The sequence below is a fragment of the Camarhynchus parvulus genome, chromosome 2, assembly GCF_901933205.1.
Source record: "Camarhynchus parvulus chromosome 2, STF_HiC, whole genome shotgun sequence".
NCBI lineage: Eukaryota > Metazoa > Chordata > Aves > Passeriformes > Thraupidae > Camarhynchus > Camarhynchus parvulus.
This window is the reverse complement of record NC_044572.1, coordinates 111,611,238-111,627,250: the sequence shown is the minus strand read 5'-3', so window position 1 is coordinate 111,627,250 and position 16,013 is coordinate 111,611,238.

Here is a 16,013-nt window from a genome sequence, read left to right as displayed (position 1 = left end):
AGTATTATGCCAAAGTGCAAGAAAATTAAATGGTGTCAGGGGTCCAACATTTACTGCAAAATGGCTGCATTTTATTATCACAGGGGTTTCTGGTATGATAATGACTGCACAGCAAATTCCTTTCCTAAGCAGTAGTTTAGTCCATGTTTACATTGCATTTATGGAGAAGGGAAATAGAAATCAAGTTTCTACTGTTTTTTGGTTTTTTTTTTTTTTTTTTTACAGAAGCAAGTCTTGTTTTTGTACCTGAAATATTCAGGAACTGTAATTTGTTTGTCATCTGAATAGGTTCCAAAATGTCACAATTTTTTTCTCTGAGGGAAGACGTTAGGCACAGCAAGATCTGTGACAGAACAAAAAAAATACATCACTCTATAAAAGCAAACCAGCTGTCAAGGTTTTGGTTGTTCCCTTAATAGGTAGCTGTGGAAAAGCATTGTTTGGATAGAATAACTGCAAATCTGGGATTGTGGCACTAAGCAGGGTGCACAGGAGAAAAATAAGGAAATGGAAGATTTAATTTCAAGTAAAAAATTTAATTTAAGGGAAAAGCCATTGGAGATGAGGAGGGGTAACAGGAGCCCCCCTCCTGCCTGCAGTCAGAGCCAGGTAGAAGACCAAGGCTGGGCACTAAGTAGAATGTGTCTCTGCTGAGATTAAATATAATATTCTGACACACCTGGAACAAAGCTGTGTGTGGTCAGTGAGTGTCTATCAATGGGTCTGGGTGTTTAAAACAGGGTATCCAGCACTGGTGGTGTTGTGGGTCCCCTACCAGGGAAAGGTGGGGGTGGGTGCAGGCAGCCTCTGGCTATGGGGAGAGGCCCTCTGGGTTTGCTGGCAAAGGAACAGACCTGCAGGGCCCAGGTTTGGCCCCGATGGCAACCCCCTCACTTGAAGCCTGCAGAGAAATGTTGGTTCATCATTGCCTGTGCCCCTGAGTGGCACTCAACACTCTCGTGTCAGCAGTCCCCCGGGGGCTTGTAACAATTTATGCTAGCTGGGGTTCATCCCCTCGTGTTTTGTATCCCTCAACAGAGGACAAAATTTCAGCAAGACGCTTAACCGTGTTGGTGTGAGTTAACACAGTTGTTCTGCTGACCTTAATGGTGCTATTCACATGCTCAGAGCAAGGCCTGTGCTCAAGTACACTGCTGAATCAGCTCTTGTGTGTGTACTGAAATACAACAGTGATTTCTGCAATCAAGGCCAGTGCCAAGCTCTGGTACACCCCTGCCTAGAGTCAAGATATTAGACCAATGCTGCTGTGTGTAGTAGCTGGCATTGCAGCCCCTCTTCCCAGGGCTGCTGAAGATGAGCAGGAAGCATCCACACAAATTGGCTCATGCTGCTTCTTTAATAATTCATGTATTTTTGCTCTCTTCTATAGTTAATGAACCTCCCCCACTCTCACCCTTGTTCTCTCTCCCTCTCCCATTCAGTCAGTTTGTTGTGGTTTCATGTATCTAATCCATCTGTCACTCGATTATAGCTATCGAGCACCTGTTATGGATTTCTAGAGTTTCATTCAAGCTGTTGACAAGTTATTCACAAATTGGCCCTTGTCACACTGTCATCATGTGGAGTGCACTTTAGTGAATTCTTTTGGGTACACAAAATAATGAACAGAAGACAGCAAGGCTTCTGAATTAAGCAGTTTCCCCAATATTTAAAGAACCGTTACCTAATTGGAAGTTTCTTGTGGGCGATATATTTTTTTAAGCTCTTTTCTTAAAATATTTTGTCTTTTTTATTCAGACCCTTTTGCATGAATAAGCATAACACAACTTGGATTGAGCTGTCAGGGCAAGCTTTGTTGACAATGATGCCTTATTCTATATAGTCTGTGGTTGCAGCTGTGACAAGTTGATCATTGCTTCTTCTGTACAATGCTACTTTCCCTGCTCTGCTTTGGTACTAGCAGGGCAAGCAGAGGGCTCGTTGACTGACTAGCCCTCAGTCTCTTCTCCTCGGGTGGTTATTTGTTTTCCCCTGAAAGTTACCAGGCAGAAATCAGGCAGTGGAGGTGACAAAGGTCACTGTCCAAAAGTGAAATGTCTCCTGAACAAAGCCTTAGGAAAAGTTAAAAGTAGGTTCAGCTATGTCTTGAAAAATCCTCACTTTCATAGCAAAATTTCAAATATCTCAGTACCAGAAGGTCTAGAAATGCATTTTTCCACCCAGTTTTTACTTCTGCTCCCATATATGTAATACTTACTCCTTAGACTTTTGTCCTGCACTGTTCATGTAACTCTTATCTTCTGTCTGTGCTCTGCTCTCACTTCCAGATACTCTTATTATTACCAGTTTTTAGTGTTATAGTAAGGACCTCGAAAGTAATGGGGTAGCAGGATTACATTAACATAAGCTACAAGAGGATTCTAAAATATTCTCCCAGTGCAGTGTATTAGTGGTAGAGAAGAAGGCATTTGCAAATACAGGCAAAAGTGATTGATCTGTTTGCAGCTATGAGAGAAGTTATTTACGCACAATTTGGCTCAAAACAAGTAAATGTAGTGCATGCATATCTGTATATTTAAAAACTATTTTGCATCAATGAACATATGTACATTTTTCTAGTGTAGTCTGCAAATCCTTTGAATAAGATTCCAGGGCTTCAGTGTTTTTATCTTTGAAGATGATTTTTTTTTCCAAATTCAAAAGGAGAGAAACTAAGGTTTAGCAATTGCCTTGTCCATATGGGGTGCAAATATAGCACTACCAAATTATCTGGCAATTGCAAAGGGGCTAAATTACTTCCGCTCACTTGTTAGATTTCTTAGTGCTTAGGGGTTTGACGCTGTAAGATCCATTTTCCTTTGTAGTTTCACAGGGAGATACCCAGCTGCCCTGATCAGTGCTCTGATAAACCAATAGGTGGCAGGACTTCGAAACAAACTGTGAAATAATAAAGCCATGTTCCATTATAAAGAAGTTTGAAATAGGAAGTGCAGCTGCCTCAATAGTTAATAGCTTAAGAGTTACCTCATAAGAGACTATTTTTAGAGGGTTTTTAAAATATGTTTATAATAATTTAATGTTCAAATCTGTGAACTGCAATTCAGACGCTCGGAACAACTTCCAATTAAAAAACCCAGAGTTTCAGGGAAGTTATGGGTTATGGTTGTAAGGACATTTATTTATTAGAGGATGCTGATAGACACCCATGATTTTTAAAGCATGTAAGATTCAGATTCACACAAATACTTATATACCTAAATATGTAGTCACTGTTGCTGTGCGATACTGTGATACTGATCACCTTGAGGGGTCCCAGCATAAACAGGTTATGATGGTAAATTCCATTTCCAAAAACAACTTCTTCTTAGCCAGGTCATACAATCAAGCTGTGCACCTGAAGAGGCTTCACTGAGCATTTTAAAACCAGATCACAGTGAATCCATCAGTGCAAATCAGTAATGATATCTTCTCGCTGCTATCCAGCACATTCAAATCAGCCCAATCTCAACCTCAGCATCACAGTAATGAGCTGCTCTGAGCCCTGCCTCAAGCAAAGATTCTGCAAGCCCTGACACCAGGGTTTTAGCCTGAACATCTAAACATATATATCCTTCTATCTAAACAATATCCTTCTATTACTGGCTTACCCACTCAGCAGTACTCTCAGCATGCCTGAGGCTGGCTGTCTCCCAGCACCATGGCAGAAAAACAAATACAGGGACACCTGTAGATGGAAGAAAAGCTCAACTCCAGCTTACCTGACAGCTGAGGGATAATGAGAATAATAGAATAAGTGAGCAGAGACAGCCTTCAAGACAAGCAGAGGTTCTGACAACGAGGGCACAGGCTGCTTAAGTAGTTGACTTGGCTGCAGTGCCCACGTCCAGCAGAGCTCCCAGCCAAGGATCCTGAGCGAGGGGAGCCACCTCTAAACTGGCATCACATCAGTTGCTAAAACACATAAGCCCCATTCTTCAGCCTTGCACTATTGGCTAATTTAGGCAGCTTCCTCGCTCAGCTGTTTGCCTTAAAAAGCTGAAAATCCCTTTCTTACAAGCTTAGCAATTCCCATGTAGGGATCCCAAGCTGCAAACAGACACTCAAGTTGGTGCTGAAATTCCAAGCTGTGAGCGGTCGAAGAGCTGTGTTGTGCATCTCTGCCAAACAATGCTGAAAACCATCTAAATAAATCCCTTCAAATCCTAAATCTTTCTGGCTGTCAGGAAACTAGGCTGGGGGGCTTAAATCACTTTTGAAAATTAGTGTAGGATCCTAAGTCACTTATGTGCCTTTGAAAAATTTATCCTTAAAAGTTGGATGCTCAAAAGTGATTTTCCTTCACAAGCACCACTGCTAACTTCAGAAATCATCCCTGAAGTGAGCGTAAATAAAAAATTATTCATAGAAATAAGGGTATCACCAGCTGTCTGAGAAAAAAGGAAGCATAAAACAGGCCCAACATCATATTGGTGTTCAGGCTTTTCCAGTGAATCGCTTTGAAACAAATTGGTTTTCATTGGCTTTAAAAAACCTCAAAAATTTGTAATGTATTCCTTTTAATTTTTTTTTAATATATAAATCCAAATGTTTTCTGAGTATCTCTCAAGGGTGCTGTGAGCCTTTGATTACAGGATTCTGGTAATGAGGATATTTTGGCCCTTTGAATTGTTTTTTTGGGTGATGCCAAAAAGAAGTCTCAGGTTTTATGGCTGCTGAAGTATTGTACTGTAAGAACAGTCATAACACCTCTAGTCTTATTTTTGCATAAAAAATAAATAAAGGTTTATAAAAATTGTATGTTTTACCTTCATTTTAAATGTTGCTAGTCTTTCAGTGTGATTTAGGGTTGTTCCTTTCTACTCTGAAATTGTTCAAGGAGTAAATAGCTTTGAGAAAAAGAAGTATCATTCCAAGAAGCAACTGCTGAAGACTTGGATAGAACTGTATAAATCTGGGCTAGATTCAATCATTGGTTACACCAATGAAAAATCAGCACAGATCTCATTCTTATGCATGCTTCTGATGTTGCTGCATTTCTATAATATACACGTGTAGTGAGACATGAGGCTGAGCAGAGGACCTTGCCTTAGTTGCCTGCTCTCTTGAGCAAAAGTAGCCTTGTATTATCTACTCATTTCCTTCAAATGTTTTTCTTCTCAGCAGCTCTCAACCATTTTAAAAATGGGCCTTTTTTCTTTAGTAATTTGGGCATTTCTTACGGTCATGTATGGGAGTATTCTATGTGTAGCGCCATATCTAGCACACCCCAAACTTTACATCCCAACCTCTCACGTCCAATTTTTATGGTGTCTGCTCCCTCTAAAATAATACTTAAAGAAGCCACCACTGACAAAGCAAGTCCACATGGTCTCAGCAACCCAGCCCAGAGCTGCTTTGGAAAAGGGAAATCTGTGAGAAGGTTGTCAGAACAGAACATGGGGGAAAGTGAGCCAAGACAAAAACAAACCCAAATAAATTAAAAAAAAAAAAAAAACAAACACAAAAACCAACAAACAAACAAAAAACCAATCCAAAAAATCCCCAAAACCAATGAAAAAAATCTTTAGATCTTCTCCTGCTCTGAAGATTTATTGAGTCATTCTTGTACATAATTTCAAGCACTGTTGGTTTGAGTTATCTCTTTGAGCTATACAGGCAGTCGTGGGGCTGAGGTGGCTTTGTGGCAGGCATTTGTGCTATTTCTTCCACTTGACAAGTATAATCTCCTGCCATGTCTTTTTCCATTTGCTTCTCTTGTTACTGAAGAAATGCTCAGTTTCATAAAAGCTGACATGCCCTGAGAAATTCCGTGTACTCTTTCTTTTACAGAGCCTGTGCATGTAGATCTCTGAAGGCATGCAGCAGATTTTTGACTTTGCATAGAACAAAGGCTCCCAAATCCATTGCTAGGGAATACCTGTGGGGGAAGGAAAAACACCAACAAAACCCATCCTACTTGCCTTTTGACATGTACTATAAAAAGACTTCAGTTAGCGCGAAATAGCTTATGTGCCCAAAATAAAAAATGCACTGTATCAGCCTTTTTCTTTGGGGATTAGCAGAATGAAAATTGATTTATTTTTGGTAGCATTTCCTCCCCTGGGCCTAGAAAAAATCAAAACTCTAGATCATCCCAGGTAAGGGTTTTAAAAAATGTATGTGTGTACTTTTTTCCCCCTTAGTTAATATTGTTGAATTTAAAGCTTGCATTAACTAATTGCTAAGACTTAAATGTGGACTACTTCCTCATAAATTTCTATGAACATGTTAAAAATCTCATTAGCATTTAAATAAACATTGAAATAAACATTGTGCTTATTGCTTAGTGCTTGTTTTGCTTTCTTTAATTCAGTGATCAACCACAGTCTTAGACGGAGAGGTTTACAGTAATGCAAAAATGTAGCAGCTGAGGTCTAGAACTCTTTCTATGCAGATGGTGGGGTGGATCACTACTCACAAATACATGTATATGTATGCATATATATATATACACACATAAATAACTTGAGCAACTATCAAATATATATATATTAGTTATGGTGCTCTCATAGGTTTACATATAAACATAAATACATATATTCTGATTTTGATGAGAATTATTTTAATTACCACTCAAGACAGTTGTCAACAGTTGCACAAATAGGACAGTACCAGAATGGTAAATTTTTGCCCTTTCTGCAGAAGGGTTTAGAAACAATATAAAAACCCACACAGGAGTGATGAATCAGGCTTGCCACATGAATTTTGACTCATTAGTGGGCCAGGTATACAGAGGATGAGTGCATGTTTTTAACTAAAATTTGGTGTCATTTAAAGCCACTGTTTATTTTAATTCACTTACTTAAGAGCACAACATTAAAATCAGCCAAGTAGGTAAGGGGTAAGATTCTCTTTCAATGACTTCTCACAGCCAAAGTCTTTCTCTGTCTCTATGCATTGACCTTTCAGCAAACATAGGGTGCGATTAAAGGGTTTTCAGGGCATTATTGGTGAGTGAATTTTTTTAACTTTAATTTTCATGCTACTTTGCTTTTGACTATGCACCAGGGATATTTTTAGATTATTGATGACTGCACCATCTGGCTGTATTCTATTAATATCAGTATAGCCGAGTTTCGCATCCTTCAGTTCAAACCCTTAGGCAACACATCTTTCCACAGCTACATCAGGTACTTCAAAATGAATGACCTTGGTTGCATTAAGCAACAGAAGGTATTTGCTCATGTTTTAAGCAGTATTTCTACCTGTGCTTTCTGACAGTTGTGAATATGGCACTTCAAAGTAAGAGGATGGAAACAGATTTTGAGGTTCATTATCTCGTACCCTCAACTCTGAATCCATCTGGATTTTACTGAATGCAGAAACTTGATGGCTGGGAGGTTGTTAGGAGTGTCATGGTCCAAAGAAACTCTAAAGGACCTTGCTACTGTGAAGAGCTGCAAGGGGCCCTCACCAAGGAAGCTCAGAGTCAGATTTGTCAGTCAAGAGGCAAGGCTGGACATTGAGAAGTTACAGTTTTTCCAGCCTCTAAGAATTCCTGCTTGGTCTTATACATTGACTAGAAAGCAGTGCAGAGGGTCTGGATTGAGATTTTTGTAAACTCCTTTCTCATGGTTTCCAATCACCCCTTTAAGAGGATTCAAATATTTCAGTGCTCACTGCTTTGCTCTTAACACCAGTTTCATCTGGCCTGCCAGTTTAGTTTTCAAGTTCTGGCTACACTACATGCTATTTTTAGTGCTTCCATAATTTTTTTTTAAATCATACTAATTCACAGAATTCCCAATAATAATGGATTAAGCACTTGACAACCTAGTTATACCAAATGCTGTACTTTGTTTTCACTGGTAATAATGCAACCGTTTAATCACAATTTTATAATCCTTAGATTGCAATGTTTTCCTGATTTTTTTTTCCTGAGAATTAATCACTGAAAGCAAAAATTTGTTGACACAAGGAGTTTTGATAACCACAGTGCTGAATATCCATGAACCTAAAAACAGGTGCTACTCATAAAGTGAATTGCAAATAATGAGTGTTCTGGTTTTTTCTCCTCCCCATATTCTAAGGAATATTTACAAGAAATAATATGAAAAAAATTCACAGAAGCTTTTGTAGGAAATTTATTAAGAAAGAAAAGTTTTGCTACAGATACTGAATTTTTTGAGAAGCGTCATAAATTATTTGTCAAGCTCAACTGCTGTGTATTTCCAGGGGACACCATTACAATCTATCACCACTGTGATAGAGAGAATCCTTTTTAGGGTGGTGACAACAGGACTTTAAACAAGGATATTTCTGCTGCATGAGATGCAGAACAACATCCTTTATCTAAGAGAAGGGCTTTAACAACTTCTATTCAGCCACACTGGAGAAACAATTGGCTGAAAACATAGTATATGATCTCTGTCTTGGTTGTAAGCTCATGAATATAATTCTTATGGAAATTATTTTTATCTTCTCCAAAGACAAAATGTTTTGGAAACTCCCTGTGGGTTTCTCAGACTGTCAGTTCATTACCTGGATGTCTTGGTTTGGAAAGACAGGAGTCTGCTAAGGAAGGCAGGAGCCTCCCCTCAAATGGAGAATGTAAACCCTCCCCACCCCTCCAAATTGCTATAATTTTAAATTCAGGGACTCTCAGGCAAAAATATGGGAGCAGGAAATAACAGTTCTTTAATAGGGAAGAAAACAAAGAATAAAATAAACAATGCAGTCCACTAGAACAACACTGACAGAGTCAGAACCCAACCTGACAGCCTGTCGGTCAGGGTGTTGGTGGCAGTCCGATTGAAAATGTGGCTGCAGTCCTCTGAAGTATTAGGTGTGGTTCTGTTGGAGCAAGGAGGATCTGTAGAGAAGGATGTAGTCTTCCTCTGGAGATCCAGTGGAGGAAGAGGCAGCTGCTGTTCCTCTGGGGAACCCCGTGCAGAGAAGCTGTGCTGGAGCTTCAGAATCTCAAAGTATATCTGGGTGCTTGGCTCCTCCCTCTGGGCGGAGCATCTTACAATGGGATATTATAGTTCTTATCAGTCATGCAGTGATATTCAATAGTCTGTTATCATAAGAGGGCCCCTCCCGAGGGAGGTGTGAATGTGGTCACTCAAAGAGAGATAAGGCAAACTGCTCACTTGACAAGGTAATCAGCCATACAGATAGTAATGGAAAACATCTTGCATGCAATCTTCAACACTGGATTACTCCTGCAGTGTTTTAGGCTCTCACACTCTGGACTGAGTTGTGATTCTATATCTATCTCCATTTTTTCTTTTGCTGTCTTTTTCTTATCCAACCCACATTTTTCCCCAATGGGAAATAAAATTGTTTCATATTTTTCATTTGAAGCTAAGGCTCCTTCAATGACTTCCATTGAGTTTTTCCAAATCAGATTTCATTAGCAGAACAAAAGTGAAAACAATTCCTCCTGTGGTGAGCCTTAAGAAATGGTTTGTGTAATGAACCATTACACAAGACAATGGGTGATTGACAGTCAAGAATTTATGAAGCCAGGATACATACAAAAAAACCCTCACTAAAAAATGGACTCCCATTTCTTTCCTAATGTCAGCAAACAGTCAACCTTATATATCAGCTAAATAAATACTCCGGTTTAGGGATTTAAATAGTGTACATCCCCAACAATGAAAAAACCATGGTCAATACTCTTTCTTTGGCTTAAAGAAACAAAATTAACTTCAGAGCTACTATTGTAAAATCTTTGATTTGGGACTAGGGCACAAGCAATATTCAGATGGGGGAAGACCTAATGGGGGTGTTGCTGAAGGCACAAGGAACTGACTGCTAGTACAGCAGGATAACAGGAAGAGTAGAGAACCCCAAGAATTTATGTGAGAGTAAGTGCATGGTGCTAGCTGAGCTCTTCTGTGCTGGCCCACTGCCAGCACTTCAGCACACCAGACAGGGTCCTGCAGAGCCACTTTAGCTTGTGGTTCCTATAGTAGCTGGCAATTTATCTTCAGGGGTAGCCTGACAGGTGTTATTGAAGCACAGCACCTGGACAAGGACCAGGTTCAAATCATGTGATGTCCTGAACCACATGATCTTCCCAGAATATGTCTTGTGACAGACTCTAGTGCTAAGGCAAACCAAAGGCACTTCAGAAACTGGGCTTAAAGCAGTGGAAATTAGATATTCTGGTAAACCTAATCCTACAAGCACTTGCATTGCACCAGAGATGGCAGATACAGGGTGACTGTACAGAGAACTGCTCTAACGTTACACAGAGATCCCCACAGCATTAGCAATTAGCTGGTACACATCTCATTCTGCATGTCTTTCTTGCATTTTTCCACACCTAGACCTGGAACACCGTGAAGCATGAGGAAAAACACATCTGACTTCAGAGAATCCTAGAATGGCCTGAACTGGAGAGGACCTTAATTTAGTTATTAACCCCATGCCACTGACAACTTCTCTGGGTAACCTGTTCCAGTCCATCACCATCCTCACAGTAAAGAATTTCTCCCTAATATCTAATCTAAACCAAACCTCTTTCATCTTGAAGCCATTGCCCCTTGTCATGTCATGCTCTTGTAAATCACCTCACTCCATCATTCTTGTGGCTCCCTTTAGATCCTGGAAGGCCTCAATTATGACACCTTGAAGCCTTCTCTTCTCCAGGCTGAAAAATTCAAATTCTCTCATTCTTTCAGTCTTTATAGATAAAATGTTGCCATTTTCTGAAAATCTGTCTTTGATATGCTTCGAATAGTCACTTAAAACCTGGAGTGGCATTGTCCACTAAATGACTCCGAAAAGTGTGATCTAGGCTTTATAAAATGCTACAGTTAATCAATTAAGAGATAATCTATTAAAATTACAATAATAAAAAATACGGTGTGTGGGATTTTAAAAGCCATTTAAAGTGTTTGGTTCCTTTCTATTTCTTTTTCCTTTTCTTTTTTTATCAGATAAGAATATAGTATTGCAGGTGGACATCAGCATTTGAATAGGAAAGAAGTTAAATCGGGAAGGAGTGCGTAGACTTTTTGGTCCAGAGGATTCACACTTGGGGTCATATCAATTATACAATCCCACAAAATGTTCCCATGGGAATCTCTGAGTATGACATCATAGACCCATTTATCTTTCATAGGTAGTGAACACTTAAAACTGCTATAGATTTAGAGGAAACAGAAAACCTGCAGCAAGTATTATCTTATTATCTGTTGTGTTTTGGTTGCTTGTTACCAGACTCCTCAAGATTCCACCTTGTCTTCTGGAGAGACAGACCTTATCGTTCAAAGTCAGCCTTTAATTATAGGCAACGAGGAGGGAAGTGTGATGCTGCAAGAGGCTCATGCGCCTCTTCTACACCACAGCTGCATTTTATTCAGATAATTAGACCACAACAGCTTTTCACAGGGAGTTAGTCCACCCTCCAGTAGTGCTACTGAAAACCATTTGATAAGAAGCCCTTCTCTTTCCTTGCTCCATTTCACCTCATCAGGCTTTATATGGAATTCTTTAGTCTCTAATGGCCCTTCAAAAGTTTACAACCATACTGATACTTGGAAGAAGTCAGGCAACAGGAACAGGGAGAGAGTCTTCAGCATAAATTATGGAAGGATTAGGCTGTAATTGAAAGGAAAGCCTAACCAGCAGAGAGGAAATTCTTGTACTTATGAATCCAATGTATCTTCATCACTTCAAGCACTTTGATCTACATCTGCTGACTGCAGCAGAACTGGAAAAAAACCCCCTTTCTTCTTTGTAATACCATGGGAGGGAATTGTTCTCTTCAAAGAAGGTGTGCACCTACAGAGATGCTTGGAACTGTGAGCTTTGGCACAGCTTTTACCACGTCCACTTGCTACATAAAGTGATTACAGCTTTTTTTGTACATCCCACGTGTGAGACTTTATGAGAAACTCCATCAGGCTGGCAAAAACAGGATGAAGTGGAGACAAACTTAATTTACTTCTAGAAAAGTGGACTAGAAGCATAGGCCTTGAAAACTTCCATGTCAAACAAGGTTGAGCTGTCAAATATAAATATCCCCATGATTAGAGAGGACTATTTTAAGTCTCAGTTTGGGATTTGGGAAGCCTTGATTCTTGCCAAGACTTTCTGGAGGATGTCCTAAACTCTATAGCAGGTATTTATTTCATCTAATTATGGACAATCTGTTCTGGAGAAAATGAGTACTAGTACAGGACTGAAATGCAATAGAAGACACACATGAGCCTCTATGCAACATTCCCACTTTCAAAAACATCAGAAATTTTTGTTCATTATCTGAAAAGGAATCTTAAGTCACCTGACAATATAAGTAGCCCTTCCTTCAAACTTCACAAATACCCCCCCCCCCCCCAAGCTTCTGGCTCTCATAATCTTGTTCCTTTTGAAAATTTTCTGTGATTCTCTTTCTGATGCTAAATATAAGCTCACAGAATATAAACAAGGAAACCATGAGAGTGCCCCTGTTTCAAGTGGAAAGCACAATCATCTGCATCCTGCAAATTTCAGGTTGTAGTGTAGGATCTATAAAAAGCCCATCCAACAGATATGAAGGAGTCACCCTAATCTGGGAGTATTACCCACATCACGACTTGTGCTTCTGTGCAGGTGTGCCTGGATACAAACTGCTAATATTTTTAAAACCTACACTCCATGAAGTTAAAAAAAAAGAAGACTGTGATAAAAATAGAAAGACAAAAATACCACTTGTTTTTTAAAAAATCCATAGGAAATTAATTTTATACTACTCGAATAATTTCTACTGAGTTAAACACAAACTAAGTGCTACTGAGGCCTCACCTGCAATGCTGCATCCAGCTCTGGGATCCCCAGCAGAGGAACGACATGGACCTGTTTGGAGCAAGTTCAGAGGAGGCCACCAAGATGATTATAGGGATAGAACACTCCTCCTATGAGGAAATGCTGAGAGAATTGGGATTATTTGGCCTGGAGAAGAGAGGGCTTCAGAGCAACCTAATTGTGGCCTTCCAGTGTCTGAAGGGAGCCTGCAAGAAAGATGGAGAGAGACTGTTCACAAGAGCATGTGGTGACAGGATATGGGGCACTGCATTCAAACTGACAGTAGTCCCTGGTCTAGTGACAGGGATCCCTGTCCATAGCAGGCGATCGAAACTAGATGACCTTTTAGGTCCCTCCCAACACAAGTATAAGGAAAGATATCTAAAACCAAGTCACAGGCTAGTGTTTTATTAGTCTTGCAGTTGTAGTATATTCCATGAAATGTCAAAAAATTATTAAACAGTTGACTGCAGTATCGTAATAGAACTTCAGAACTACAATTTAAGGAATTTTTACACATCTCATCAGATTACAGGGCAATTACATAAATCCTTTTCAGAGTAGGTAATTTACATGCACAAATAATTACTTTGAAAGAACTGAAGCAATTAAGTTTGAGGCACCAGATCTAGGAACACTATTGTTTCCTCAGGCAGGCTGGTAGTAAAGACTCCTAATTGTCCTTAGGATAATGATGGGCCATAGAATGCCACAAGTAGAGATAATATAAGGATTACCCATCTGACATAAAATCTGAAACATAAAGCATTATCTCCATTTTTCTGTCCAAGATTTATTCTGAATTTACTCACTTTAGTATACTAAATAGACACAGAGTTGTTCTGCTATAAGGACATTCACATTTTTTGTTTATTAAAAAAAAAGGATGGTAATATCTATATGTTGCAATGCTAGACCACGGTGCATTTCATTTACTTTGTGCAATGGAGGTGTATTGATGCCAAAAGCACAATGCTAATAATCTAACATTCATACTACAACAGTGAAGGGTGGATAAAGATGCATTTCCCTACCAGACAGGAGAATTTCTCCAACATTCTTTGGCTGATCTATGGAGTCATTCATTGAAATTTGAATTAAAATTGTCATCTTACCTTTAATACAGATCCTCATTATTCAGTCAATTTTCTCCTCTCTCTTTTTCTTTCTTGCTTTCTTGCTTTCTTTCCCCCTTTCTTGCTTTCTTTCTCCCTTTCTCCCTTTCTTTCAAATATCCTGAAAATAACCTTCAGCTTCTTTAAAACATAAAGCTTTGGCGTTTTGGAGTAACTGTAATGAGCCAATAAACCCAATTTGGAGGCTGGTTAGTACCACATAAATTAATTTCCCTGCTAAATGATCAGAGTCACATCCACCTTTTTCACTACCATCTGCCTCACAACAAAGTTGGCACTGTACTCCTTTGAGAGGTGGACTGTAAAAGTGTCATTTAGGAAAGGCTTATTAACAAAATCCTTTCTAAGTTCCAATATTCCTGCTCCAGGGTAATGATCACAGGCAGCATATATATACTGTTAGCAGGAAACAGTCAAATGTCCATATGGCATGCACTTAAATAAATAATATTTTTTAAAAAATTAAAAAGTAAATGGAATGTGTGTATGGATCTATGCAAATGCTCACCTTCATTTTCAAGGATTTTCCCATGTAGTTGATCACAACAATTCTGCTAGTTGATAGTTCTGCCTATGAAGGAACAGTCCCTGCCAGCTGGGGTATTTCCCACTTGCCTCTGGACTATGTAAACAAGGCCTTTGCCACACCTGTAAAATGGCACCAGAACAAAGCACTTTTCCTGAGCTTGCTCTTAATTCCATGTCCCCATTCTGATGTGCGACAGACATTCAAAGTCACTCACTCGGCCATCTGATTTAGTTCCTTACCAAGTGTTATAAAGCAGGAAAGCATCCAAGCATTGTTGCTAAATTCTGATTAAAAACATTCTTCTGGCATTTTTCACTTGTTGTGAGTACACATACCTGGAGACTAAGGTTTTCTTTATATTGAGAAGTCTGCAGTGGAGGCAAGGAGGTCTTAAATGTTGACAAGGAGATTCATTTTGTTTTTCCAGTGATGAAAAATATAGGGTGACAAAACTTATTCATGGGACAGTAGAGTGATAAGTTTTTCCATGTGAAGGAGGTAAGGAAGAAATTGAATACTCAAGTTAAAATGTACTTTTATGTGTTTTGCTTTTGTGGAGCAGAGTCAGAATTCAGCAGTTCCACCACACGGAATTTTACTTGCAATGAAGTTATTTTGCTATTAATGGTGCTGTTCCTTCCTGGGCCAAGGTGCCAGTGGGGCCATGAGCTTTCAGACAGGGGTCCAGTACCAACGTGACATACAAGCATCATGTTATTTGGTTCTCTTTCTCCAAATGTCCTGCAGCTTGCTGTTGTTCTACCACACAAAGTATAGACAGTAGCCTTTGCTTATTTTCAGAAATAAGATGTATTTTTTTCTGCCACATTTTCACAACTTCCATTTTTTTCCCCCTTAACACTAGCCCCAAATGCTGAAGTAGTAATAGTTTCGGTTTCAATGTTCTCTCCTTTCTAAATAACTGGAAAACACATCCTTAAAATAGTCTCCATAACTTTCTATCTTACTAAGTATAATTAGATTCTTTAGTATTATTTTTCCCTCTTAATTCTTATTTTATCTGTTTTGTTTTTATAGATATTCTGAGGAGAACTGTGCTTGAAGCAATGATTTTCAATAAATTTCTACTTCAGAAACTCATCAGACAGTTTGAGCAACAAAACCCAGTAGCAGTAACCACATGAGTCAAATTTAACATAAAAGAAGCTTTTGAAACTACACTGTGGATTTCTAATCTGCTTTTTGTCCTCAGAAATTAATCTAAATTACTTGAATGTAAATCAAAAATAGCAAATTCTACAACTGCAAACTTCAAAACCTACACCACAGAATTACTCTTTCTCTCAGATCTATTGTCTCTCTAAATTTAGAAAGAATTGAAAACTTCCTTTTTCTCCACTGAAAATTAGCACTGCCAGTAGATCATCTAGTAAAATTATTATAAGAAATCTTTAATTCACATTTCTCAAGGCCACAATGATACTAGAAACTCCAGAGTACATGCATGTTGCAGTACGACAACATCAACATTAGGTAATAACAAATCCAAACTATCTCCATGTCTCAGATGCAGTAAACTGAAGAGGCAGAACCTTCTGTTTGCTCCTGCCAGTAGCTCAGGAGATCATCAGTTTCATAATTTTGGA